At 40.0% G+C, this 26,386-nt stretch overlaps 1 protein-coding gene across 8 annotated transcripts in view; it reads left to right on the top strand.

Annotated features, from left to right (window-relative positions):
• Positions 1–6,364: 6,364 nt before the first annotated feature.
• The window catches only part of TBCE (tubulin folding cofactor E), a 115,020-nt gene continuing 94,998 nt past the window's right edge, over positions 6,365–26,386 (top strand). For 6 of the 8 annotated variants that reach the window (XM_061182225.1, XM_061182180.1, XM_061182216.1 and 3 more), the window contains exons 1-2: positions 6,372–6,446; positions 6,552–6,777. The gene's annotated coding sequence lies outside the window, so the exon portion shown is untranslated. Of the gene's footprint in view, positions 6,451–6,551; positions 6,778–26,386 lie in introns of all 8 variants that reach the window. The other 2 variants (XM_061182189.1, XM_061182197.1) reach the window with 2 other exon arrangements.

Here is a 26,386-nt window from a genome sequence, read left to right as displayed (position 1 = left end):
AATGCAGGTGGCTTCTAGAAACTATAAAGACAAGGAAACAGATTCTCCCCTGGAGTCTCCAGAAGGGAACACAGCCCTGCTGATACCTTGAGAAGTGTTGGACTTCTACAGAACTCTATATAATAAATATATGTTGTTTAAGCCACTAAGTTTGTGGTAATAGGAAACTAACTGGAACAGCTCTATACTTGTCAACAAAGAGGACTGGAGAGATAAATGTGGATGAAAACAGAAATTAATTGATAGTCTGTAAATGGAAGGGTACATCTCCCCACGCTACCTCTTCCTTACACCCCAATGGGCAAACTAAATCATCACTGCCAGATATTTTATCCTCAAGCAAAAGAGTAAGACATCTTTTTAGAGAAGTAGAAGTGAGTTTCTGGGAAGAATTTGAGCAAATAGGAAAGGTATTGGTGTCAAAGAGCTACATTCTTCTGTTCCGGCATCAGGGAGCCTTCCTGGAGCATCATGGCTGCTCCCTTCCCAATCACATGACGTTGAAACTTACCAGTCAGCCAGCCAGCCCTGCTTGCATAAGCTGAGCTCCCATTAGCTCACATTTAGCATTTCTCATGCCTCATTCTGTCTTAAACACAAATGGACAACCAGAAACTCCCACACATTTATAGAATACCTGCAGTATGACAGAGAAAGACCAAGGGGAAAAAAAAAAAAAAAAAAGCAAAAACGAAACAAGAAAAATATAGAAAAACTCAAATTAGAGGAAACAGAAAAAACAGAGAACACCTTAAAATAAAATAAGACAAACCATAATCTGTAAGTAGTATCACTGGAGAGATCTGAGGAGATATTGAATTGAATCTATGGCAGCTGTTGTTTATCTTCCTAACAGTCATCCCTCACTTCAACTTCATGAAAAGAACCTTGATATTTTCCCAATGTTGCATGGCCATGTGTTTCAGGAAAAACAGAATTCTCTCTTCCTCGGGGGACCTTAGTCTTTGTCACTTAAGGCCTTCAACCAGTTGGGTGAGGCTCACCCACATAATGGAGGGCAATCTGCTTGACTCAAAGTCTGCTGATTTAAATGTTGATCTCATCTAAAACATACCTTCACAGCCAACATTGAGACTGGTGTTGACCAAATATCTGGGTACAATGGCCTAGCCAAGTTGACACATAAAAATAACCTTCACAACCACATGCCAAGATGAAAAGTTGCACATCAGAAGGTACCAAAAGTTCCTTAGAAGAAGGCTGGAGAGAACTTGGTATGATAAACCTCCGCCACTGTGAAGACCCCGTGGAAGGCTGACTCCTCCTTGGGATGGAGCTGTGAGGAGGACAGATATGGAAGAAGATTGTAAAATGTTACAATAAAAGAATTAGCTTTTGATTTTTTTTCTTATATAAATCTTTTTCAGGATGTCCTTATGAACAATTATTCATAGCCTCAACTCCTATGGTGTCCAGTAAGACACTGTGAAATCAAATAAATCTCCGGAAATTGAATGGGTTTAACTGATCTTGATTTTCTTTTACGTTACCCTACAACTCCAAAGGGCTTGTGTACTAAAGTAGGCATCATGCACAGAGATGGCCAGCAGGCACATGAAAAGATGTTCAACATCTCTAATTATTAGAGAAATGCAAATCAAAACTACAGTCAGGTACCACCTCACACCGGTCAGGACGGCTATCATTAAAGTCTACAAATAAATGCTGGAGAGGGTGTGGAGAAAGGGGAACCCTCCTGCACTGTTGGTGGGAATGTAAATTGGTGCAGCCAATATGGAGAACAGTATGGAGGTTCCTCAAAAAACTAAAAATAGTTGGGAATTCCCTGGCAAACAGTGGTTAAGACTCAGCACTTTCACTGCCTTGGCCCAGGTTCAATCCCTGGTCAGGGAACTAAGATCCCGTAAGCCCTGCAGTGCAGCCAAAAAAACCCAAAACAAACAAACAAAAAAGATACATGCACCCAATGTTCATAGCAGCACTATTTACAATAGCCAAGACATGGAAGCAACCTAAGTGTCAATCAACAGATGAATGAACAAAGAAGATGTGGTATATATACACAATGGAATACTACTCAGCCATAAAAAGAATGAAACATGGATTTGCAGCAACATGAATGGACCTAGAGACTATCATACTAAGTGAAGTAAGTCAGAAAGAGAAAGACAAATACCATATGATATCACTTATATGTGGAATATAAAATGACACAAATGAACTTTTCTACAAAACAGATTCACAGACGTAGAGAACAGACTTGTGGTTGCCAAAGGCGGGGGATGGGGGAGGACTGGACTGGGAGTCTGGGATTAGCACATGCAAACTATTATATATAGAATGGATAAACAGGACTTCCCTGGTGGCATAGTGGTTAAGAATCCACCTGCCAATGCGGGGGACACGGGTTCGATCCCTGCTCCGGGAAGATCCCACATGCCACAGAGCAACTAAGCCTGTGCGCCACAACTACTGAGCCTGTGCTCTAGAGCCCACGAGCCACAACTACTGAGCCCGCGTGCCACAACTACTGAAGCCCGCGCGCCTAGAGCCCCTGTGCTCCACAGCAAGAGAAGCCACCGCAATGAGAGACCCGCGCACCGCAACGAAGAGTAGCCCCCACTTGCTGCAACTAAAGAAAACCCCACGTGCAGCAATGAAGACCCAACACAGCCAAAAATAAATAAATAAATGAATAAATTTATTTAAAAAAAAAAGAGAATGGATAAACAATAAGATCCTACAGCACAGGGAACTATGTTAAATATCCTGTGATAAACCATAATGGAAAAGAATATGAAAAAGAATGTATGCGTATGTATAACTGAATCACTTTGCTGTACAGCAGAAATTAACATAACATTGTAAATTGACCTTACTTCAATAAAACAAATTTTTTTTAAAAAGTAAAATAGGGAGGCTTCCCTGGTGGCACAGTGGTTGAGAATCTGCCTGCCAATGCAGGGGACACGGGTTCGAGCCCTGGTCTGGGAAGATCCCACATGCCGCAGAGCAACTAGGCCCGTGAGCCACAACTACTGAGCCTGTGCGTCTGGAGCCTGTGCTCCGCAACAAGAGGCCATGATAGTGAGAGGCCCGCGCACCGCAATGAAGAGTGGCCCCCACTCGCTGCAACTGGAGAAAGCCCTCGCACAGAAACGAAGACCCAACACAGCCAAAAATAAATAAATTTTTAAAAAAAAGTAAAATAGGTGTCATGGTCCCAGTGACAAAAATCAAGAAAGTAGATGTAGTCACTGAGAGAGGATGTAGCCCAAGAAGAGCAGCCATCAAGGACAGTTATCAAGGAGGGAACCATTAAAGGAATAAGGAAACCACGAAGGAAGAGACCAGCTAATTGAAAAGAGAGGAGGTTCTTAATCTGTGATCCATGGACGTCTCTGGGGCCCATTAACTGTCTTCAAAGGATTAATTAACTCCCTGAAATTATATGCGAAATTTGCATGTATGTGGATAGCTGTCATCAGATTTCCAAAGTTATTTTTTAACTCCCGGTCAATGACAACGACCACAACAAAGAAAAGAAAAAGAAAAGAAAAGAAAAACAAAACCAAAAAATAATCACTGGAAAGAAAGCATGTGGTTTGAAGGAGTGAACCATTCAAGTGTAATGCAGTAGAGATACCCGATAGGATATTGACTGAAAAACGTTCAATCAGTATGGCAATTAGAAGGTCTCTTCTTTGAAGAGTCATTTAGCTGTGCTCCCTCAACCTCCTTTCCACTTCAGCTCACTGCAGTCTGGCTCCTGAGGCTGCTACTCTACCAAAACTGCTCTAGTCAGTGACACTGACATTTATTTTGTGAAATCTAGCGAATGGTTCTCTCTTCTCATCTAGCTTGACTTCTCAGCAGTGGTGACCCCACAGTCTTCCAGTTTTGCTCCAACCTCTCTGGTTTAAGCCACCATTTCCTTTTGTGCCCCAGATGAAATGACTACAATAGCTCGTAAGTGACCCCTCTTTTTTTTTTTTTTTGGCCACTCGGCTTGCTGATCTTAGCTCACCGACCAGGGATGGAACCCAGGTCCCTTGGCAGTGAAAGCGCCAAGTCCTAACCACAGACCACCAGGGAATTCACCGTAAGTGACCCTCTTAATCCTCCCTCAGCCCTGCTTCCCACTCCTGTTTACCTATAGAACTAGAAAGATCTTCCTCCAGTTTTTTTTCTTTTTTTTACATTGCTTGATCCTTCTTATCTTGCAGCTGTCAGTTCAAATGTCACCTTGAAAGTTATCCTCCCCTTACTTACTTCCTACTTCCAGTTTGTAACATATTATCACAGAACCATCTGTTTCCTTTAGTGCACCTCACATAATCTGAAATTATCTTATTCATTTTATTTATATATCATCTGTCTCATACCATTAAGATATACATTTGTCCAGAACCGGAACATTACATCTCTTTTTCTCTGCTAGATCTCCAGTGCCTAAAAATAGTGTTTGGTGCAGAGCTGGCACTTATTTACCTGATGCATGAATGATGAGACTTAAAATGAATTGCATTACAAATATTTGATATTTTAAGTTTGCACTTTTTTGAGACAGTGCTTTAAATATGATCTTTACAACAAAGGGGGATAAGTAACCCTATCAGCCTATGCTATAGAGAAATCAAGGGATATGAGGACTAAGAAACCACCTTGGTGATCTGAAGTCAGTGGTGATATTTGAAAGATAATTGTGGAAGAACTGGAGGGAAGAGAGAAGCCAGAAGGCCAGGTTGAAAAAGATTAAAGTGAGAGGAGGGTGAGGAATGAGAGACAGGGTATATAGATCTCTTTTAGGGAAAAACTTTAGCAGAGAAAGCACTTCAAGGAGATAACATGGTTGAGGCAGCAGTGCACAGGATCAATGTCTCGAGAAAAGGACAGAAGGCAGAGAGGGATCATTCTTTCACTCTAGGCAAAACCAGGCAAGTACTGTCACAACTCAGTGGAGACAGGAAAATATTTTACAAAGAAAAGGAAGGTGCATGCTTCCTATATCTGTTGTGGGGCTGGTCTGAATTTGGTGGATGCCAATAATCTTCAAAAAGTGTGGCCATTCTCTGCCGGAAGATAATTTAAAACTCTCCAGTTAGAAAGTGCACAGCTCTTCTCAGGACACAGCTGAATGTCAGTAAATAACTTACCTTTATTCTGCTTCAGTTTTTGTGTAAGTTGGGGCCAAAGTTGTCCTCCAACCTTCATGAGTACAGGAGGCTTAATCAAAATAAATAGTGATAAAGCCCATCTGATAAAGCCATCTGAGTCAAACCTGTAGTCTAACAAAATTTATTAAGTTGCTGAAACAAGGAAAACCACCCACCAAAGGAACTGGGGGAGTTTAACTGGAAGAAAAAAAAACAAAAAGGAAGAGGCAGACATAGCATAGGATTTGGTGGAGTGTATTAATAGATAAGAATTAAGCAGGCTCAGGCCTGAGCTGTGAAGCCGACTCCAAGGTCATGTACCCTTGAAAACCATAAAGTTAAAATAAATGTGGAATGTTATATCTGAAAATTTCTTATTTGAAGCACTATGCCTGGGCTGGCAAAGTGTCAAAATGATCCCCAGGACTCAGCTCTGCCAGGCAGACTTGGGATGTTCCATTATTACTCGTATGATTTCAAACAATAAAGCTTCTGAAAGTTTGTTTTTTGGAACAAGTTTTTTTAGCCTATGCCGTTTCATTAATCAACAAAAGCAGTTTTTACAGCTTCATAATTGGTATCTCTATGTGCTGAAATTCTGCTTAAATTTAACATTCAGCTTGAAGGCTACCTCCCTGAAGTGTTATTCAATTTCCCTTTGGTTGGGTTAAAGGCCTCTTTTATTTTCACCAACGATAACAATACTATGGGTATTATATGCTTTAATCATGTACCAGGCTCCACAGCTAAACGTTTATTTATGCATCATCTCATTTGATCCTCACAACTCTTGAGATACGAGAAAACTCTTAGAAATTAACATGCCTACGGAATTTGCTTTTTCTATTACTGCATTTCCTTTCATCCTGCTTTGCGATTCAGCGAGTTAATTTTCTTCCCCTAGTTTTTGTGGAATCAACCCTACATTCTTCTCTGTGAACACCACAGGCTTCCTACGTGGTAGATTCTCAATGAACGTGGAACTGAATCTCATACAGGACTTGTAACTCGCTTCCGTGATAACAAGTAAACTGGAACCTGCGCGTCCCTTGCGTCGTTCTGTCATCCCGGGTTTCGGGGAATCGCTTGAGCAGCACAGGACCGGCTGGGTTTGGGCGCTCTGACCACACCTTCCGCTCCCCAGACCCTAGCTGATAATTACCACTGAGCTCCAGCTGCCGCCGCTCCTTCCCGAGGGGGCGGGACTTCCTCTCTTCCTAAAGGAGCACTTCCGCCCAGAGCCGGAAGCTGCCCTGGGGCAAGACGCGAGACGGGGGCCGCCGCTCAGACCACCCTGGCGGACCGCAGGTAGGTGAGCTTCTTCGGGGTCTGGGGAGCGGAGGGAGCCGTGCGTTCCTGGCTGGCTCGTGACCGGTGCACGCCTGCGAGGCTCTCTGTCTGTTTTGCCTTTAGAAACTTCCTAGGTGGCCGGGCGTTGCCTGCTTCCTGGGGCTTTGAGCGAACCCAGCTGCGCCGGGTCCAGAGGAGGCGTCCGTGGGGGCGAGCGGTGTCCCGGGCCGGGGCCCGCGGCGGGCGAGCGGGAGTGGTAGCCCCGCACTGCACTTCACAGAAAAGCCGTACTGACTTGTCACTCTGCAAGAGGTGAAATTGGCACAGGCGACCCACGACTTGGTGTCAGGTTAGAGAAACAGTCCTGACCGTCCAAATCCTTTAACATTTGTGATGCAGGAGAAATAACGTTAAGTAGGTGGAGAACGTTTACAGGTTTTACATATTACTCACTACCAACCGGGGACTGTTCTAGGTTGTGGGTGAGAACAGACTTCTCTTTTGTCTTAAGTTAATATATCCATGGCCACTGTCATTTGATACTTGGCTCAACTGTTTTCATCTTTTTAGGGTTTTCTTTGTAAATAAATTTTTTTTTTTTTTTTTTTGGCTGCGTTTGGTCTTTGTTGCTGCGCGCGGGCTTTCTCTAGTTGCAGCGAGCGGGGGCTACTCTTTGCGGAGCACGGGCTTCTCATTGCGGTGGCTTCTCTTGTTGCGGAGCACGAGCTCTAGGCGCGCGGGCTTCAGTAGTTGCGGCACGTGGGCTCAGTAGTTGTGGCTCGCGGGCTCTAGAGCACAGGCTCAGTAGTTGTGACGCACGGGGCTTAGTTGCTCCGCGGCATGTGAGATCTTCCCGGAGCAGGGCTCGAATCCGTGTCCCCTGCATTGGTAGGTGGATTCTTAACCACTGCGCCACCAGGGAAGTCCCTTTACGTATGCTTTTGTAACTAGCATATTGATGGGGAATTTGTTTTTTTTTTAAACCAAGCGGACAGTCTCTGCCTTTTGACTGGCAGGCTGATTGTACTTAACATTCACTGTCATTACTGAGATATTTGTTGAGGCCTGTAAAACCTTCGGCGTCATCCTTGACCCATTTCTTTCTCACCACACATGTAATCTATCAACAGATCCAAGAACTCGGCCTTCGGAGTCTATCCAGACTCCCAAGCCCTTCTCAGCACCTTCCCTTATTCAAATTACAGTCATCTCTCACCTAGATTTCTGCAGTAGCCACTTAAATAGTCTGCTTTTTCTTTTTTCAGTCTTTCCATCGCATGTAGAGTGATTCTTTTTTTTTTAAAAAATCAGATTATCTCACTTCTCTCAAAAAATCCTCCACGGACTACCCATTTCACTAAGATTAAAATCCAGATTCTTTAGAGTGGCCGTCAAGGTTCTGTATGATCTGGCCCTTGCTTTCCCTCTGATCTCATCTCTGGCTACTCTCCCCCTTTGCTCTATGTTGTTGCCTCGGGCACATCCTAACCTCAGGATGTTTACAGTTGCAGTTCCTTTGTCAAAATGTCCACATGGTTTAATCCCTTCCTCCTGTTTTTTTTTTTTTTTTGAATATTACCTTCTCAGTGAGGTCTTCCCTGACATAGCCTTCCCTTACATTTCCATTGTACTCGTTGCCCTTGTACTTATTACCATATGACGTGCCATGTGATTTATTCATTTTTCTGGTTCATTACTGTTTACCCCACTAGGATAGACGTTTCACGAGAGCCGCTCTTTTTCTGTGTTTTGTTTACAGCTGTATCCCTAGTGCCTAAAACAATATTTGGCTTTTAGTAAGCTCTCCATAATATAATTGTTGAAAAAATGGATTTGGCCTTTTTTTTTTTTTTTTTTGCCATCTGATACTTTGTACTTTCTGTGCTTTTTCTTTCTCTTTTCTTGCCTTTTTTTGAATTGAGGTTTTGTCTTGTTTTCTTTCTTCACTTTTTCCCTTCTACATGTTTGGAAGATAATGTTACTCTATATACGTTACTTCTGTTCTTATAGTGGTTAACCATTTAATTTATCTAATCAGAATCTTAACCTTGCAGAACAATATTGTCTTTACTTGTAAGCTACTGATTTTAACAGGCTTCCTGGATCATCTCAGTACTTATTTTCATAAGATGTAAACGTTCAACAATAAAACTAGTAGTTGTTACTATTTTCTGGTGGTTTTGATGTTTTTCCTTTTTGGTTTATTAAAGTAAATTTATCATACAGCTTAATAGAATATTTACTGTATACTTAACACTCCAAAGTTTATTTTTTAAAAAGTATATGATACTTTCCCTACCTTAGCATTTTGCTGGGAAATGTGCAAAAGAGTCCATTAGAAAATAATATGATAGACATTATTAAGTGTGAAATGAATATTGCCCAGAAAATAGGTAGAGGCTACCAGAAAAGAGGGAATTTAACAGTTTGCTGGTTATTAGGAGCAGCTGGAATGAATTTGTGGAGGAGTGATTTGGGAAGATTTGGTGGTATTTGAAAGTGTGTAGAGAAAAGGCACTGATTGGTTCATTAATTTTATTATTTCTGCTTCATATAGTTGTATCATAAAAATTGTGGGTTTGGTGTGGATTTCAGTCATTGGTGTTTGAGAGAGAAGACACGTCTACAGCCTCTTCAGAAAGCCTAAGGCTTTTTGGAGGAGCTGCTTAAAATGATGAGACAATTCAGTGTGTGAGGGCCAAGGAACTACTCTGAGGATGTGGTAGAACTTGGACACAGGCTTTGACATTAGCTATGACGTGCATGGAGGACAGCAGGATATTATGCTAAGTGAAATAAGCCGGTCACCAAAGAGAAATGCTGTGTGCTTCCACTTCTGTGAGATATTTGGAGCAGTCAGGTTAATAGAAATGGAAGGTGGGGTCTGGGAGAGGAGGCTATGAGGAGTTGTTTCATGGGTAGAGACTCTCCGTTTTGCAAGACGGAAAAGTTTTGGTGATTGATTGCACAACAGTGTGAATGTATCTAATGCCACTGAACTGTACACTTAAAAATGGTTAAGGGGATAAATTTTATGGAATGTGTATTTTATGACAATTAAATTTCTTTTTAAAAAGGACGGCAGGTGGGATTCTTTAAAATTGGGCTATTAAATACTCAGAAGTTGTTACATTTTAGGTGGTCATTTAAAAGCAAATGACATTTTTTGCCCTTATATTTTCGCTTTCTTTAGTCTCCCATCATGAACCTCCAAAACGTCAGTGAAACCCTCTTACATTTCTCTACCTGGAAAGCTTGTTCTCTTAATTTCTGCTGCTCATTGCTGTCAGCTTAACCAGGGAATGGTTTCCACATGGAGTCCTCCTCGCTCTTGACCCACCTGTTTCTTCTTCATCACTGAAATTGATCCTTACATTACTAATTATAGGTCTTAATTGTTTGCTGTTAGTTATCTCTTCTAATTAAACTCTAATTTCCTTATAAGTGCATGTCTTCTACTTGCTTATGTTCTTCATGACAGAGAAAGGTTAACGAATGTCAGGATTCACTGCTTGTAAGTTCCTGAGCCAGGATTACTGACTACAGTTCCTAATCTCAGTGAAGCCTGTTTCCTGTTGATGTTGAGTTTTCTACTTGACAGGTGTCAGTCTGTGAATGATAATTCAGACCTCATGCCAATTATTTTGGTACAATTTAGAACAAATATCAGGAAAGATTAAGCAAAATACATTTTTATTTTTTTATACAGCAGGTTCTTATTAGTTACCCATTTTATACATATTAGTGTATATATGTCAATCCCAATCTCCCAGTTCATCCCACTCCCCCTTTCCCCCTTTGGTGTCCATATGTTTGTTCTCTACAACCGTGTCTCTATTTCTGCCCTGCAAACCGGTTCACCTGTACCATTTTCCAGGTTCCACATATATGCGTTAATATACGATATTTGTTTTTCTCTTTCTGACTTACTTCACTCTGTATGACAGTCTCTGTATCCATCCACGTCTCTACAAATGACCCAATTTCATTCCTTTTTATGGCTGAGTAATATTCCATTGTATATATGTACCACATCTTCTTTATCTATTCGTGTGTCGATAGGCATTTAGGTTGCTTCCATGACCTGGCTATTGTAAATAGTGCTGCAATGAACATTGGGGTGCACGTGTCTTTTTGAATTATGGTTTTCTCTGGATATATGCCCAGTAGTGGGATTGCTGGGTCATATGGTAATTCTATTTTTAGTTTTTTAAGGAACCTCCATACTGTTCTCCATAGTGGCTGTATCAGTTTACATTCCCACCAACAGTGCAAGAGGGTTCCCTTTTCTCCACACCCTCTCCAGCATTTGTTGTTTGTAGATTTTCTGATGATGCCCATTCTAACTGGTGTGAGGTGATACCTCACTGTAGTTTTGGTTTGCATTTCTCTAATAATTAGTGATGTTGAGCAGCTTTTCATGTGCCTGTTGGCCATCTGTATGTCTTCTTTGGAGAAATGTCTATTTAGGTCTTCTGCCCATTTTTGGATTACATTGTTTGTTTTTTTAGTATTGAGCTGCACGGGCTGTTTATATATTTTGGAGATTAATCCTTTGTCCGTTGATTCATTTACAAATATTTTCTCCCATTCTTAGGGTTATCTTTTCGTCTTGTTTGTAGTTGCCTTTGCTTTGCAAAAGCTTTTAAGTTTCATTAGGTCCCATTTGTTTATTTTTGTTTTTATTTCCATTACTCTAGGAGGTGGATCAAAACAGATCTTGCTGTGATTTATGTCAAAGAGTGTTCTTCCTATGTTTTCCTCTAAGAGTTCTATAGTGTCCGGTCTTACATTTAGGTCTCTAATCCATTTTGTTTATTTTTGTTTATGATGTTAGGGAGTGTTCTAATTTCATTCTTTTACATGTAGCTGTCCAGTTTTCCCAGCACCACTTATTGAAGAGACTGTATTTTCTCCACTGTATATCCTTGCCCCCTTTGTCATAAATTAGTTGACCATAGGAGCGTGGGTTTATCTCTGGGCTTTCTATCCTCTTCCATTGATCTGTATTCCTGTTTTTGTGCCAGTACTATATTGTCTTGATGACTGTAGCTTTGTAGTATAGTCTGAAGTCATGGAGTCTGATTCCTCCAGCTCCATTTTTGTCCTTCAAGACTGCTTTGGCTATTTGGGGTCTTTTGTGTCTCCATACAAATTTTAAGATTTTTTGTTCTAGTTTTGTAAAAAATGCCATTGGTAATTTGATAGGGATTGCACTGAATCTGTAGATTACTTTGGGTAGTATAGTCATTTTCACAATATTGATTCTTCCAATCCAAGAACATGGTATATCTCTCCATCTGTTGGTATCATCTTTAATTTCTTTCATCAGTGTCATACAGTTTTTTGCATACAGGTCTTTTGTCTCCTTAGGTAGGTTTATTCCTAGGTATTTTATTCTTTTTGTTGCAGTGGTAAATGGGAGTGTTCCCTTAATTTCTCTTTCAGATTTTTCATCATTAGTGTGTAGGAATGCAAGAGATTTCTGTGCATTAATTTTGTATCCTGCAACTTTACCAAATTCTTTGATTAGCTCTAGTAGTGTTCTGGTGGCATCGTTAGGATTCTCTATGTATAGTATCATGTCATCTGCAAACAGTGACGGTTTAACTTCTTCTTTTCCAATTTATATTCCTTTTATTTCTTTTTCTTCTGATTGCCATGGCTAGGACTTCCAAAACTATGTTGAATAATAGTGGTGAGAGTGGACATCCTTGTCTTGTTCCTGATGTTAGAGGAAATGCTTTCAGTTTTTCACCATTGAGAGTGATGTTTGCTGTGGGTTTGTCGTATATGGCCTTTATTATGTTGAGGTAGGTTCCCTCTCTGCCCATCTTCTAGAGAGTTTTTATCATAAATGGGTGTTGAATTTTGTCAAAAGCTTTTTCTGCATCTATTGAGATGGTCATATGGTTTTTCTCCTTCAATTTGTTAATATGGTGTATCACCTTGATTGATTTGTGTATATTGAAGAATCCTTGCATCCCTGGGATAAATCCCAGTTGATTATGGTGTATGATCCTTTTAATGTTTTGTTGGATTCTGTTTGCTAGTTTTTTGTTGAGGATTTTTGCATCTATATTCATCAGTGATATTGGTCTGTAATTTTCTTTTTTTGTAGTATCTTTGTCTGGTTTAGGTATCAGGGTGATGGTGGCCTCATAGAATGAGTTTGGGAGTGTTCCTTCCTCTGCAATTTTTGGAAGAGTTTGAGAAGGATGGGTGTTAGCTCTTCTCTAAATGTTTGATAGAATTCACCTGTGAAGCCATCTGGTCCTGGACTGTTGTTTGTTGGAAGATTTTAAATCACAGTTTCAATTTCGTTACTTATGATTTGTCTGTCCATATTTTCTGTTTCTTCCTGGTTTAGTCTTGGAAGTTTATACCTTTGTAGGAAGTTGTCCATTTCTTCCAGGTTGTCCATTTTATTGGTATAGAGTTGCTTGTAGTAGTCTCTTAGGATGCTTTGTATTTCTGCAGTGTCTGTTGCAACTTCTCCTTTTTCATTTCTAATTTTATTGATTTGAGTCCTCTCCCTCTTTTTCTTGATGAGTTTGGCTAATGGTTTATCAATTTTGTTTATCTTCTCAAAGAACCAGCTTTTAGTTTTATTGATCTTTGCTATTGTTTTCTTTGTTTCCATTTCATTTATTTCTGCTCTGATCTTTATGATTTCTTTCTTTCTGCTAACTTTGGGTGTTGTTTGTTCTTCTTTCTCTAGTTCCTTTAGGTGTAAGGTTAGATTGTTTATTTGAGATTTTTCTTGTTTCTTGACGTAGGCTTGTATTGCTGTAAACTTCCCTCTTAGAACTGCTTTTGCAGCATCCCATAGGTTTTGGATCGTTGTGTTTCCATTGTCATTTGTCTCTAAGTATTTTTTTATTTCCTCTTTGATTTCTTCAATGATCTCTTGGTTGTTTAGTAATGTATTGTTTAGCCTCCATGTGTTTGTGTTTTTTACGTTTTTTGCCCCTGTAATTGAATTTTAATCACATAGCGTTGTGGTCAGAACAGATGCTTGATATGATTTCAACTTTCTTAAATTTACTGAGGCCTGATTTGTGATCCAAGATGTGATCTCTCCTGGAGAATGTTCTGTGTGCACTTGAGAAGAAAGTGTAATCTGCTGTTTTTGGATGGAATGTCCTATAAATATCAATTAAATCTGTCTGGTCTGTTGTGTCATTTAAAGCTTATGTTTCCTTATTAATATTCTGTTTGGGTGATCTGTCCATTGGTGTGAGGTGTTAACGTCCCCCATTATTATTGTGTTACTGTCGATTTCCTCTTTTATAGCTGTTAGCAGTTACCTTATGTATTGAGGTGCTCCTATGTTGGGTGCATATATATTTATAATTGTTATATCTTCTTCTTGGATTGATCCCTTGATCATTACGTAGTGTCCTTCCTTGTCTTTTGTAACATTCTTTATTTTAAAGTTTATTTTATCTGATATGAGTATTGCTACTCCAGCTTTCTTTTGATTTCCATTTGCATGGAATATCTTTTTCCAGCCCCTTGCTTTCAGTCTGTATGTGTCGCTAGGTCTGAAGTGGGCCTCTTGTAGACAGCATATATATGGGTCTTGTTTTTGTATCCATTCAGCGAGCCTGTGTCTTCTGATTGGAGCATTTAATCCATTCACGTTTAAGGTAATTATCGATATGTATGTTCCTATTGCCATTTTCTTAGTTGTTTTGGGTTTGTGTTTGTAGGTTCTTTTTTTTCTCTTGTGTTTCCGACTTAGAGAAGTTACTTTAGCATTTGTTGTAGAGCTGGTTTGGTGATGCTGAATTCTCTTAGCTTTTGCTTGTCTGTAAAGCTGGAAAACTTTTTTCTAAAATTAATTCACAAAATGCCAGTGTTTTCACCTTTTCTGTTGTGCGTCACACATCTTTTTGGATCCCTTGGTGGCTAAACAAAGTAGGAAACATGGTAACTGAATCTGTACCTACTCTTGGTTTAGGCTCACTGGGTTTAAACTTCCCCATGTCAGCTACCATTCTTTTTGATTTAATTTTTTATTTTATATTATGGTTGATTTACAATGTTGTATTAGCTTCAGGTGTACAGCAAAGTGATTTAGTTATACATATACATATATCTATTCTTTTTCAGATTCTTTTCCCATATAGCTGTTACAGAATATTGAGTAGTGTTCCCTGTGTTATACAGTAGGTCGTTGTTGATTATCTATTTTATATATAGTAGTGTGTATATGTTAATCCCAATCTCCCAATTTATCCCTCCCCCTGCCTTCCCCTCTGGTAACCATAAATTTGTTTAAATTTAGAGTCTGTAAGTCTGTTTCTGTTTTGTAAGTAAGTTCATTTGTATCTTTTTTTTTTTTTTTTTTAGATTCCACATGTAAGTGATATCATGTGATATTTGTCTTTCTCTGTCTGACTTCACTTAGTATGGTGATATATAGGTCCATCCATGTTGCTGCAAATGGCATTATTTCATTTTTTTTTATGGCTGAGTAATATTCCATTGTCTTTATGTACCATATCCTCTTTATCCATTTCTCTGTCGATGGATATTTAGATTGCGTCCATGTCTTGGCTGTTGTAAATAGTGCTGCAGTGAACATTGGCATACGTGTATCATTTCGAATTATGGTTTTCTCCGGGTATATGCCCAGGAGTGGGATTGCTGGATCGTATTATACCTCTATTTTTAGGTTTTTAAGGAACCTCCATCCTGTTCTCTATAGTGGCTGTACCAATTTACATTCCCACCAACAGTGTAGGGGGATTCCCTTCTCTTCACACCCTGTCCAACATTTACTGTTTGTAGACTTTTTGATGATGGCCATTCTTATTGCTGTGAGGTGATAACCTCATTGTAGTTTTGATTTGAATTTCTCTAATAATTAGAGATGTTGAGCATCTTTTCATGTGCTTTTTGGCCATCTGTATGTCTTCTTTGGAGAAATGTCTATTTAGATCTCCTGCCCAGTTTTTAATTGGGTTGTTCCCTTTTTTTGATGCTGAGCTGCATGAGCTGTTCATATGTTTTGGAGATCAATCCCTTGTTGGTTGCTTTGTTTGCAAATATTTTCTCCCATTCTGTGGGTTGTCTTTTTGTTTTGTTTATGGTTTCCTTTGTTGTGCAAAAGGTTTTAAGTTTCATTAGGTCCCATTTGTTTATTTTTGTTTTTATTTTCATTACTGTAGGAGGTGGATCCAAAAAGATACTTCTGTCATTTATGTCACAGTGTTCTGCTTATGTTTTCCTCTTAGAGTTTTATAGTATCCAGTCTTATATTTAGGCCTTTAATCCATTTTGAGTTTATTTTTGTGTATGGTGTTAGAGAATGTTCTAGTTTCATTGTTTTACATGTAGCCGTACAGTTTTCCCAGTACCACTTATTGAAGAGACTGTGTTTTCTCCATTGTATATTCTTGCCTCCTTTGTCATATTGTCATAATAGATTAATTGACCATAGGTTTGTGGGTTTATTTCTGGGCTTTCTATCCTGTTCTGTTGTTCTATATTTCTGTCTTTGTGCTTGTACCATACTGTTTTGATTACTGTAGCTTTGTAGCATAGTCTGAAATCAGGGAGCCTGATTCTTCCAGCTCCATTTTTCTTTCTCAGGATTGCTTTGGCTATTCGGAGTCTTGTGTTTCCATATGAATTTCAAAATTTTTTGTTCTAGTTCTGTGAAAGGTACCATTGGTAATTTGATAGGAATTGCATTGAATCTGTAGATTCCCTTGGGTAATGTAGTCATTTTGAGAATATTGATTCTTCCAATCCAAGAACATGGTATATTTTTTTATCTGTTTGTGTCATCTTTAATTTCTTCCCCCCCCCCCCCCATCTTCAGTTTCTTCATCACCATCTTGTAGTTTTTGTAGTACAGGTCTTTTGTCTCCTCAAGTAGGCTTATTCCTAGGTATTTTATTCTTTTTGATGCGATGGTAAATTGGATTGCTTCCTTAATTTCTCTTTCTCATCTTTCGTTGTTAGTGTGTAGAAATACAACAGATTTCTGTGTATTAAGTTAGTTTCTTTTTTTTTTTTTTTTTTGGGCTGTGGTGTACACCCTGCAGGATCTTAGCTTCCCTGACCAGGGATTGAACCCTTGCCCCCAGCAGTGGAAGTGCGGGATCTTAACCACTGGAGCACCAGGGAAGTCCCTTTGTGTATTAATTTTGTATCCTGCAACTTTACCAAATTCATTGATGAGCTTTGGTAGTTTTCTGGTAGCATCTTTAGGATTTTCTATGTATAGTATCACGTCATCTGCAAAGAGTGACAGTTTTACTTCTCTTTTCCAATTTGGATTCCTTTTATTTCTTTTTCTTCTCTGATTGCCATGGCTAGGACTTTGAAAACTATGTTGACTAAAAGTGGAGAGAATGGGTATCCTTGTGTTGTTCCTAATCTTAGAGGAAATGCTTTCAGTTTTTTACCATTGAGAATGATGTTTGCTGTGGGTTTGTCATATATGGCCTTTATTATGTTGAGGTAGTTTCCCTCTGTGCTCACTTTCTGTAGAATTTTCATCATAAATAGGTGTTGAATTTTGTGAAAAAGTTTTCTGCGTCTATTGAGACTATCGTATGTTTTTTATTCTTCAATTTGTTAATGTGGTGTATTACCCTGATTGATTGGTGGATGTTGAAAAATCCTTGCATCCCTGGGATAAATCCCACTTGATCATGGTGTATGATCCTTTTAATGAATTGTTGGGTTCAGTTTGCCAATATTTTGTTGAGGATTTTTGCGTCAGCATTCATCAGTGATGTTGACCTCTAATTTTCTTTTTTTGTGGTATCTTTGTCTGGTTTTGGTATCAGGGTAATGGTCGCCTCATAGAATGAGTTTGGAAGTATTCCTTCCTCTGCAGTTTTTTGAAAGAATTTCAGAAGATAGGTGTTAACTCTTCTCTAAATGTTTGATAGAATTTGCCTGTGAAGCCATCTGGCCCTGGACTTTTGTTTGTTGGAAGTTTTTATTTTATTTTTATTTTTTAAAAATTTATTTATTTATTTTGGCTACATTGGGTCTTCGTTGCTCGCGCGGGGCTTTCTCTAGTTGCGGTGAGCAGGGGCTACTCTTCTTTGCGTCGCGCGGGCTTCTCATTGCAGTGACTTCTCGTTGCGTGCAGAGCACAGGCTCTAGGCGCGTGGGCTTCAGTAGTTGTGGCACATGGGCTCAGTAGTTGTGGCTCGCAGGCTCTAGAGCGCAGTCTCAGTAGTTGTGGCGCACGGGCTTAGTTGCTCCGAGGCATGTGGGATCTTCCTGGACCAGGGCTTGAACCTGTGTCCCCTGCTTTGGCAGGCGGATTCTTAACCACTTCCAGGGAAGCCCTGGAAGTTTTTAAATCACAGTTTCAATTTCAGTACTTGTGATAGGTCTGTTCATGTTTTCTGTTTTTTACTGGTTCAGTCTTGGAAGATTGTACCTTCCTAAGAATTTGTCCATTTCTTCTTAGTTGTCCATTTTATTGGCATATAGTTGCTTGTAATAGTCTGTCATGATCCTTTGTATTTCTGTGGTGTCAGCTGTTATTTGTCCATTTTCTTTAATTAATTAATTAATTAATTTTTGGCTGTGTTGGGTCTTCGTTTCTGTGCGAGGGCTTTCTCTAGTTGTGGCAAGCGGGGGCCACTCTTCATCGCGGTGTGCGGGCCTCTCATTATTGCGGCCTCTTTTGTTGCGGAGCACAGGCTCCAGACGCGCAGGCTCAGTAGTTGTGGCTCATGGGCCCAGTTGCTCCGCGGCATGTGGGATCTTCCCAGACCAGGGCTCGAACACACGTCTCCTGCATTGGCAGGCAGATTCTCAACTGCTGCGCCGCCAGGGAAGCCCCTATTTTTCCATTTTTGTTTCTTATTTTATTGATTTGAGCCCTCTCTCTTTTTTTCCTGATGAGTCTGGCTAAAGGGTCTCAATTTTGTTTATCTTATCAAAGAACTAGCTTTTAGTGTCATTTATCTTTTCTATTGTTTTCCTTATCCCTGTTTCATTTATTTCTGCTCAGATCTTTAGGGTTTCTTTCCTTCTACTAATTTTAGGTTTTGTTTCTTCTTTCTCTAGTTGCTTTAGGTATCCCATAGGTTTGGATCATTGGGGTTTTGTTTTCATTTGTCTCTAGGTATTTTTTGATTTCCTCTTTGATTTCTTCAGTGATCCATTGGTTGTTTAGTAGCATATTGTTTAGCTTCAGTGTGTTTGTGTGTTTTACAGTTGTTTTTTTTCTTGTAGTTGATTTCTAATCTCATAGCATTGTGGTTGGAAAAGTTGCTTGATATGATTTCAATTTTCTTAAATTTACCGAGGCTTGCGTTGTGGCCCAGCATGTGATCAATCCTGGAGAATGTTCCGTGTGAACTTGAATGTGTATTCTGCTGCTTTGGGATGGAATGCTCTCTAAATATCATTTAAGTCCATCTGGTCAGATGTGTCATTTAAGGCCTGTGTTTCCTTATTGATTTTCTGTCTGGATGATCTGTCCATTAATGTAAGTGGGGTGTTAAAGTCCCTGACTATTATTGTGTTATGGTTGATTTCTCCTTTTATGGCTGTTAGCATTTGCCTTATGTATTGAGGTGCTCCTGTGTTGGGTGCATATATACTTATAATTGTTATATTTTGTTCTTAGATTGACCCGTTGATCATTAGGTAGTGTCTTTTTTTGTCTCTTGTAATAGTCTTTAATTTAAAGTTTATTTTGTCCGATACGAGTATTGCTACTCCAGCTTTCTTTTGATTTCCATTTGCATGGAAAATCTTTTTCGATCTCCTCACTTTGTTTGTATGTGTCCTTAGGTCTGAAGTGGGTGTCTTGTAGACAGCATATATAAGGGTCTTGTTTTTGTCTTCATTCAGCCACTCTATGTCTTTTGGTTGGAGCATTTAATCCCTTTTTGTTTTAGTTGATTATTGATACGTATATTCTTACTGCCATTTTGTTCATTGTTTTGGATTTGTTTTTGTAGGTCTTTTTTCTTCTCTTTCTCTTTTCTTCTCTTGTGATTTGATGACTAACTTTAGAGTTGTGTTTGGATTCCTTTTTCTTAATCTTTTTGTTTTTTCTTAAATTTTGGCAATGGCTTTATTTTATTTTATTTTTTTTTTTGCCTGTGCCATGCAGCATGTGGGATCTTAGTTCCCAGACCAGGGATCGAACCCACACCCCCTGCAGTGGATCACAGAGTCTTAACCACTGGACCATCAGGGAAGTCCTCCTTTTTCTTCTTTGTGTGTATTTATTGTAAAATTTCAGATTGTGGTTACCATGAGGTTTTTTTGTTTTGGTTTTGGTTTTCTTTGGCCATGCCGCATGGCTTGTGGGATCTTAGTTCCCTGACCAGGGATCAAACCTGGGCCCTCTGCAGTGGAAGCGCATAGTACTAACCGCTGGACCACCAGTGAATTCCCATCATGAGGTTTTGATATAGCAGTCTATACATATACAAGATTGTTTTAAGTTGTGGGTGTCTTAATTTCAAATGTGTTTCCAGTATTCTGCATTTGTACTCTTCTCGTTTCACTGTTGCTGGTTTTGATATCATGTTTGTGTGTGGATGATTTTCTACCTTTTCTGTAGGTTTGCTTTTACCGGTGAACTTTCCTATTTGTAATTCTCTTGTTTCTGGTTGTGGCATTTTGTTTTCCTTCTGGAGAAGTTCCTTTAGCGTTTGTTGTAAAGCTGGTTTGGTTGTGTGAATTCTCTCGCTTTTGCTTGTCTGTAAAGCTTTTGATTTCTCTGTCAAACCTGAACAAGAGCCTTGCTGGGTAGAGTATTCTTGGTTGTAGGTTTTTCGCTTTTATCACTTTAAATATATTGTGCAACTCCCTTCTGGCATGCAGAGTTTCTGCTGAAAAATCAGCTGATAACCTTACAGGGGTTCCCTTGTATGTTATTTGTTGTTTTTCCCTTGTTGCTTTTAATATTTTCTCTTTGTCTTTAATTTTTGTTAATTTGATTAATACGTGTCTCAGTGTGTTCCTCCTTGGGTTAATCCTGTATGGGACTCTTCACATTTCCTGGACTTGAGTGAATGTTTCCTTTCCCACATTAGGGAATTTTTCAGCTATTACCTCTTCAAATATTTTTTCAGGCCCTTTCTGTCTCTCTTCTCCTCCTGGTACTCCTATGGTGCGAATGTTGGTGCATTTAATGTTGTCCCAGAGGTCTCTTAGACTGTCCTCATTTCTTTTCATTCTTTTTCCTTTTCTTTTTTTAAAAAATATTTATTTATTTGGCTGCACTGGGTCTTAGTTGCGGCATGCGGGTTCTTAGTTGCAGCATGTGGGATCTTTGTTGTAGCATGAGAAGTCTTTTTAGTTGTGGCATGTGGAGTGTTTTTTTTTTTCAGTTGCAGCACGTGGGATCTTCATTGCTGCATGCGGGGTCTTTAGTTGTGGCATGCCAGCTCTTCGTTGCAGCATGCAGGATCTAGTTCCCTGACCAGGGATTGAACCTGGGCCCCCTGCATTGGGAGCATGGAGTCTTAACCACTGGACCACCAAGGGAGTCCCTCATTCTTATTTCTTTGTTCTGTTCCGTGGCAGTGATTTCCAGAGATCTGTCTTCCAGGTCACTTACTTGTTTTTCTGTCTCTTTTTTTCTGCTATTGATTCCCTCTGGTGTATTTTTCATTTCAGTTATTTTACTCTTCATCTCTGTTTGTTCTTTAAAGTTTTTAGCTATTTATTAAACATTTCTTGTATCCTCTCAGTCTGTGCCCCCAGTCTTTTTCCGAGATCTTGGATCATCTTTACTATCAGTACTCTGAATTCTTTTTCACACAGGTTGCCTTTCTCCTCTTCACTTAGTTGTTCTTTTGGGGTTTTATCTTGTTCCTTTGTCTGGAACATATTTCTCTGCTTTCTCATTTTGTCTGCCTTTCTGTGTTTGTTGTCTCTGTTCCTCAGGTTGCAGGATCATAATTCTTCTTGGTTCTGCCTCCTTGTGGGTGAAGTTGGTCCAGGGGCTTGTGCAGGCTTCCTGGTGGGAGGGACTTGTGCTTGCCCAGTGGTGGGTGGAGCTGGGTCTTGTCCCTGCGGTGGGTAGGGCTGTCTCAAGTGGTGTGTTTATAGGCGGCTGTTGGCTCAGGTCAACTTTAGGCAGCCTGTCTGCTGATGTGTGGGGCTGTGTTCCCACCTTGTTGGTTGTTTGTCCTGAGGTGTCCCCGCACTGGAGCCTGCAGACTTATGGGTGGGGCCAGGTCTCAGGGTGAAAATGGCGACCTCTGGGAGAGCTCATGCTGGCTGGTGAGTATTCCCTGGGCATCAGTGGCCAGTGCCCTTGCCCCCACAGTGAACCACAGCCGCCCTCGCATCCCCAGGAGACCCTGCAAGACCCAGAGGTAGGTCTGGCCTAAGCTTCTCTGGAGTCACTGCTTTGCCCTGGGTCCCAGTGCATGTGAAAACTTGTATATGCCTTACAAGAGTGGAGTCTCTGTTTCCCCCAGTCCTGTGGAGCTCCTGCACTAAAGCCCCTCTGGCCTTCAAAGCGAAATGCTATGGGGTCTCCTCCTCTTGATGCCCAACCCCCAGGCTAGAGGGCCTGACCTGGGGTTCAGAACTCTCACTCCTGTGGGAGAACCTCTGTGATATATTATTTTCTAGTCTGTGGGTCGCCCACCCGGCAGGTATGGGATTTTGATTATATTTTGAAATTTCCCCTCCTACTGTCTCGTTGTGGCTTCTTCTTTGTATTTGGGTGTAGAATATCTTTTTTGTTAGGTTCAAGTCTTTTTTTGTCAATGGTTGTTCAGCAGTTAGTTGTCATTTTGGTGTTTTCGTGAGACTAGGTGGGCTCAGGTTCTTTTACTCCGCCATCTTGTTTTCAGTCTCAGCTACTGTTATTTTGAACTTGTACTTCTTTTGATTTGTGGAATTTTTTCTTTTATTTAAGTATAGAATCTAACCACTTATACGAGGTACCTAGAAGAGTCAAATTCATAGACTCAGAAAGTACATTGGTAGATGCCAGAGGCCGGGGGGTGGGGAGGGGAAATGGGGAATTAGTGTTTAATGGGGATAGAGTTTCAGTTTAGGAAGGTGAAGAATTCGGGATGTGGATGATGATGAGAGTTGCACAACAGTGTGAATGTACTTAGTGCCGCTGAACTGTACAGTTAAATATGGTTGAAGTAGTATGTTTTATGTTATGTGACTTTTACCACAATAAAACAACATAAAAAAAATATGTGGAGTCTGAGTTATGATCTTAAATGACTAACATGTTTACTATATGTTGAACAATTCTACGTATAGTAACTCATTTAATTCCTACAACAGCCCTGTGGTCTTAATATTATCTACATTTTACAGATGGGGAAACGTAGACACAGGTTAAGTTGTCCAGTCTCCCATAGCTAGCATGTAGTTGGAGAGGTAGAATTTCTCTCCAGACCACTGGCTGCATATAATGTCCATATAACATTAAATAGGAACAAATATGACCTAAATTCTTACTTATTTTTCAGAATTCTTTCAGTTGCAGGAGAAAGAATCCCAGGTCAAACTGATGTAAACAAAAGAAGGAATTTCATGGTTCAGTTAACTGGGTTAATGAAAGGCTTTAGGCATAGCTGGGTCAACTCTGCTTTTCTCTCTGGCCTTGACAAGTTTTTTCTGAAAATAAAAAACACACATAGTGGCAAAGATGTTCCTCAGCTATTCTAGGTTTAAGTGGTCCTTTTGTTTTAAGATTTGGGGAAAGAGAAAGACCTCTCTTCAAGGGTCCATGTTGTTGACCTAAAACAAGTGGACTGTCAGTTATCTCTCCAGCAAAGATGGGTTTATTTGGGATCAGCAGAGAATCGCAGTTCCGGTTTGCAGCCATGGTGGGCCACGTGCAAGTCTCCACATGGCAAGTGTAGGAGAAGGCTTTTATAGAGAGAAAAGGAAGTTGGGAGGGCTAAGTAAACAAAGTGTCCATGGTTTTCCATTGGCTGTGGACTTTCAGGAAAAGGAGTCTTTCCTCCTATTGGGCTCCTCTAGGGTTGCAGGGCATGAGAGCTCCCCCTTTCTGGTCTCCTGACTATTTAACTGAGGTTTCTGTTTATTAATTTTTTTCGTTGTCATTTCCTGAAAGATTGGCTCTGTTTGGGTTAGGATCTTCACACATGGACCAGTTGCTGTATGCAAGGAAACAGGGTTGAAGAGTCATCACATTGGCCATCCTGGTTCATGTGTCTACTCCTGTAGTGGGGGAATGGTAGCCCACTAGACAGAGAAAGTGCACTTCCCAAAAGGGGATGATGCTGGGCTGAAAGGCGCAGAAAATAGGGAGAACCATTTTGGCAGCATAGGGGCAACTCTTGCTCTTTGTTTACTTGCCTTTCCCAAGTTAAGATTCTTCCACTCTTAAACAATAACACAGTAGGGGCTTCCCTGGTGGCACAGTGGTTAAAAATCTGCCTGCCAATGCAGGGGACATGGGTTCAAACCCTGGTCCTGGAAGATCCCACATGCCGCGGAGCAGCTAAGCCTGTGCGCCACAACTACTGAGCCTGCACTCTAGAGCCCATGAGCCACAACTACTGAAGCCCGCGCACCTAGAGCCCGTGCTGCGCAACAAGAGAAGCCACTGCAATGAGAAGACCGCGCGCCGCAACTAGAGAAAGCCCACGCGCAGCAACGAAGACCCAACGCAACCAGAAATAAAAATAAAGTAAATAAATTTATGAAAAGAAAATAATCTTACCTTTAAAAAAAACCCACAGTTATATTTGAGAAATTATTAAAATTTTGAATAAATATTGTGCAATTAAGATAAGGAAAATGAAAGTACTTTGTACAGTGCTGTGATTTATTTTCAATCATATGCTTTGTTATTGATGCTGGAGACTCACCACTAAATTCCTCTCATGTCCTCCAGTTTTCTTAATTGATTCTTTATTTAGAATAGAGACCTCTTAGCAGTCTAATGAAGCCTGTGAACTCCTTAGAATGTTTTCAAATACAGAAAAACAGGATTTCAAATGAAATCATTTACGTGGAATAAAGTTAACAAAATACTTTTAAAATTGTAGTATAATAATATGTGAGTTTCTTTTTCTTTTTCTTTTCTTCTTTTTTTTTTTGGCCATACTGCATGGCATGCAGGATCTTAGTTCCCCAACCAGGGATTGAACCCATGCCCCTGAAGTGGAAGCACGGAGTCTTAACCATTGGACTACCAGGGAAGTCCCTTTTTTTTTTTTTTTTTTTTTAAATGGTGTGTGTTTCTTTATTAATATGTTAAATAACAGTCTAGTGGCAGGTCTAATAAATATTGTAATTTTGAAGTGGTGATGAACGTAACGTTTATTTTGAGATATCTGTAACGGCTGTAGTGTTACATAAATACTTGTGATCACCGGTGCTGCTAATCCACCTGATTTTTTTTTCTTATTTTTATCATTTAGGAAATGCTAAATTTCAGTTAGAAGTTAGTGAAAAATCTTCAGTTTGGAGATACCTTGAGAGTCTATGGACCTCAGGTAGAGAACATGTTGCTTAGGCTCTGTATGGGTAATCAGCCTAGCACTCCAACTTCCTTGTCCCACTTTGCTCTTATTAGTTGCCTCTGATCCCCAGTCTCATGACTTGTATTATGTTTCTTTGACCAGCCTTCCTAGAGACAGGCTTTGGGTTTCTGAGAATCATCCACCTGGACTGTCTATTATTGTGCTCTCCCCACTTTTGGGGAGAGTCATCTATGTTTTCTTGAATCCATTGAAGCCAGATAATTAACCTTGACCCCCCTCCAATCTGAATTTCTGGTGGTCATGACTTAACCACTGAGATATATTCCCTCCCACATTTTATTCCTAAATGTATAGTACATGTATATAGTGTATACTATATAATGTATAGTACATGTATAGTAACTCAGATCCTGACCTCTCTTCTCCTTTCTTGTCTTCCCAGATAATGATCAGTTTCATTCTGCCTCTCAGAGGCACTGGGAAAAATAGTTTTCAATAAGAATCAAGAAAACTTGATTGAGAAGAATGGATGCTAACATTTTATGGAGAGGGAAAAAGTTGCCCATGAAACATTGAATTAGATGCTGTTGGGAAGAGAGAGTGTGATAGATAACCAAAGCCCTGGAAGAAATAGCCCCAAATTTTTATTTAGGAAGAGATATTGTGGCAGAAGCACAGTAACTGAACTTGTGGTTTCAGTGGTCCTTGCTAGGAAGATATATGCAGTACTGTGAACATCACTAAAATTTCTTGGGATAGGCTCATTATTTGAATGGAAATATATGTCTTTGTTCAAAACAATCCAGTATAAGATTTGTGAGAATGATAGTGGATATCAGGAATATACATATACTTGTTTGGAGCCAAGAGTTTTGGCATTAGAGTGAAAACATGAATGACAAAAGGAGAAAGAAGTAGAAGAGATCTATGGATCATGCTATAGATCATTTGGTAAGAAGGAGAATAAGGTTGTTGCTCCCCTAATACAGATTATAAAAGTGGCACAGAATTGTAATATTAACAGCCAAGGAGTTATTTGCTTGGACATATTGAAAGATAATTGGAGTCCAGCACTAGCTGTTTCTGAAGTCCTTTCTATCTGCTCACTTCTTACAGACTGTAATCCTGCCGACCCCTTGGTGGGAAGTATTGCTTCTCAGTATATGACCAACAGAGCAGAACATAAAGAATGGCCAGACAGTGGGCCAAGAGATACACTACATAAATTGGGTTTTCACAACTCTTTTTTTAAAAAATATTTATTTATTTAGGCTGTGCTGGGTCTTACTTGCGGCACGTAGGATCTTTGTTGCGGCATGCGGGATCTTTAGTTGCAGCATGCGGACTCTTAGTTGCGACATGCAGGATCTTTTAGTTGCAGCATGCGGACTTCATAGTTGTGGCATGCGAACTTTTAGTTGCGGCATGCATGCAGGACGTAGTTCCCTGACAAGGGTTCAAACTGGGGCCCCCTGCATTGGAGTCCCACTGGCCACGAGGGAAGTCCCGGTT

The sequence above is a fragment of the Eubalaena glacialis genome, chromosome 1, assembly GCF_028564815.1.
Source record: "Eubalaena glacialis isolate mEubGla1 chromosome 1, mEubGla1.1.hap2.+ XY, whole genome shotgun sequence".
Taxonomy (NCBI): domain Eukaryota; kingdom Metazoa; phylum Chordata; class Mammalia; order Artiodactyla; family Balaenidae; genus Eubalaena; species Eubalaena glacialis.
Note: the sequence above shows the minus strand (reverse complement) of the source record. Positions and strands in the feature narration are given on the sequence as shown.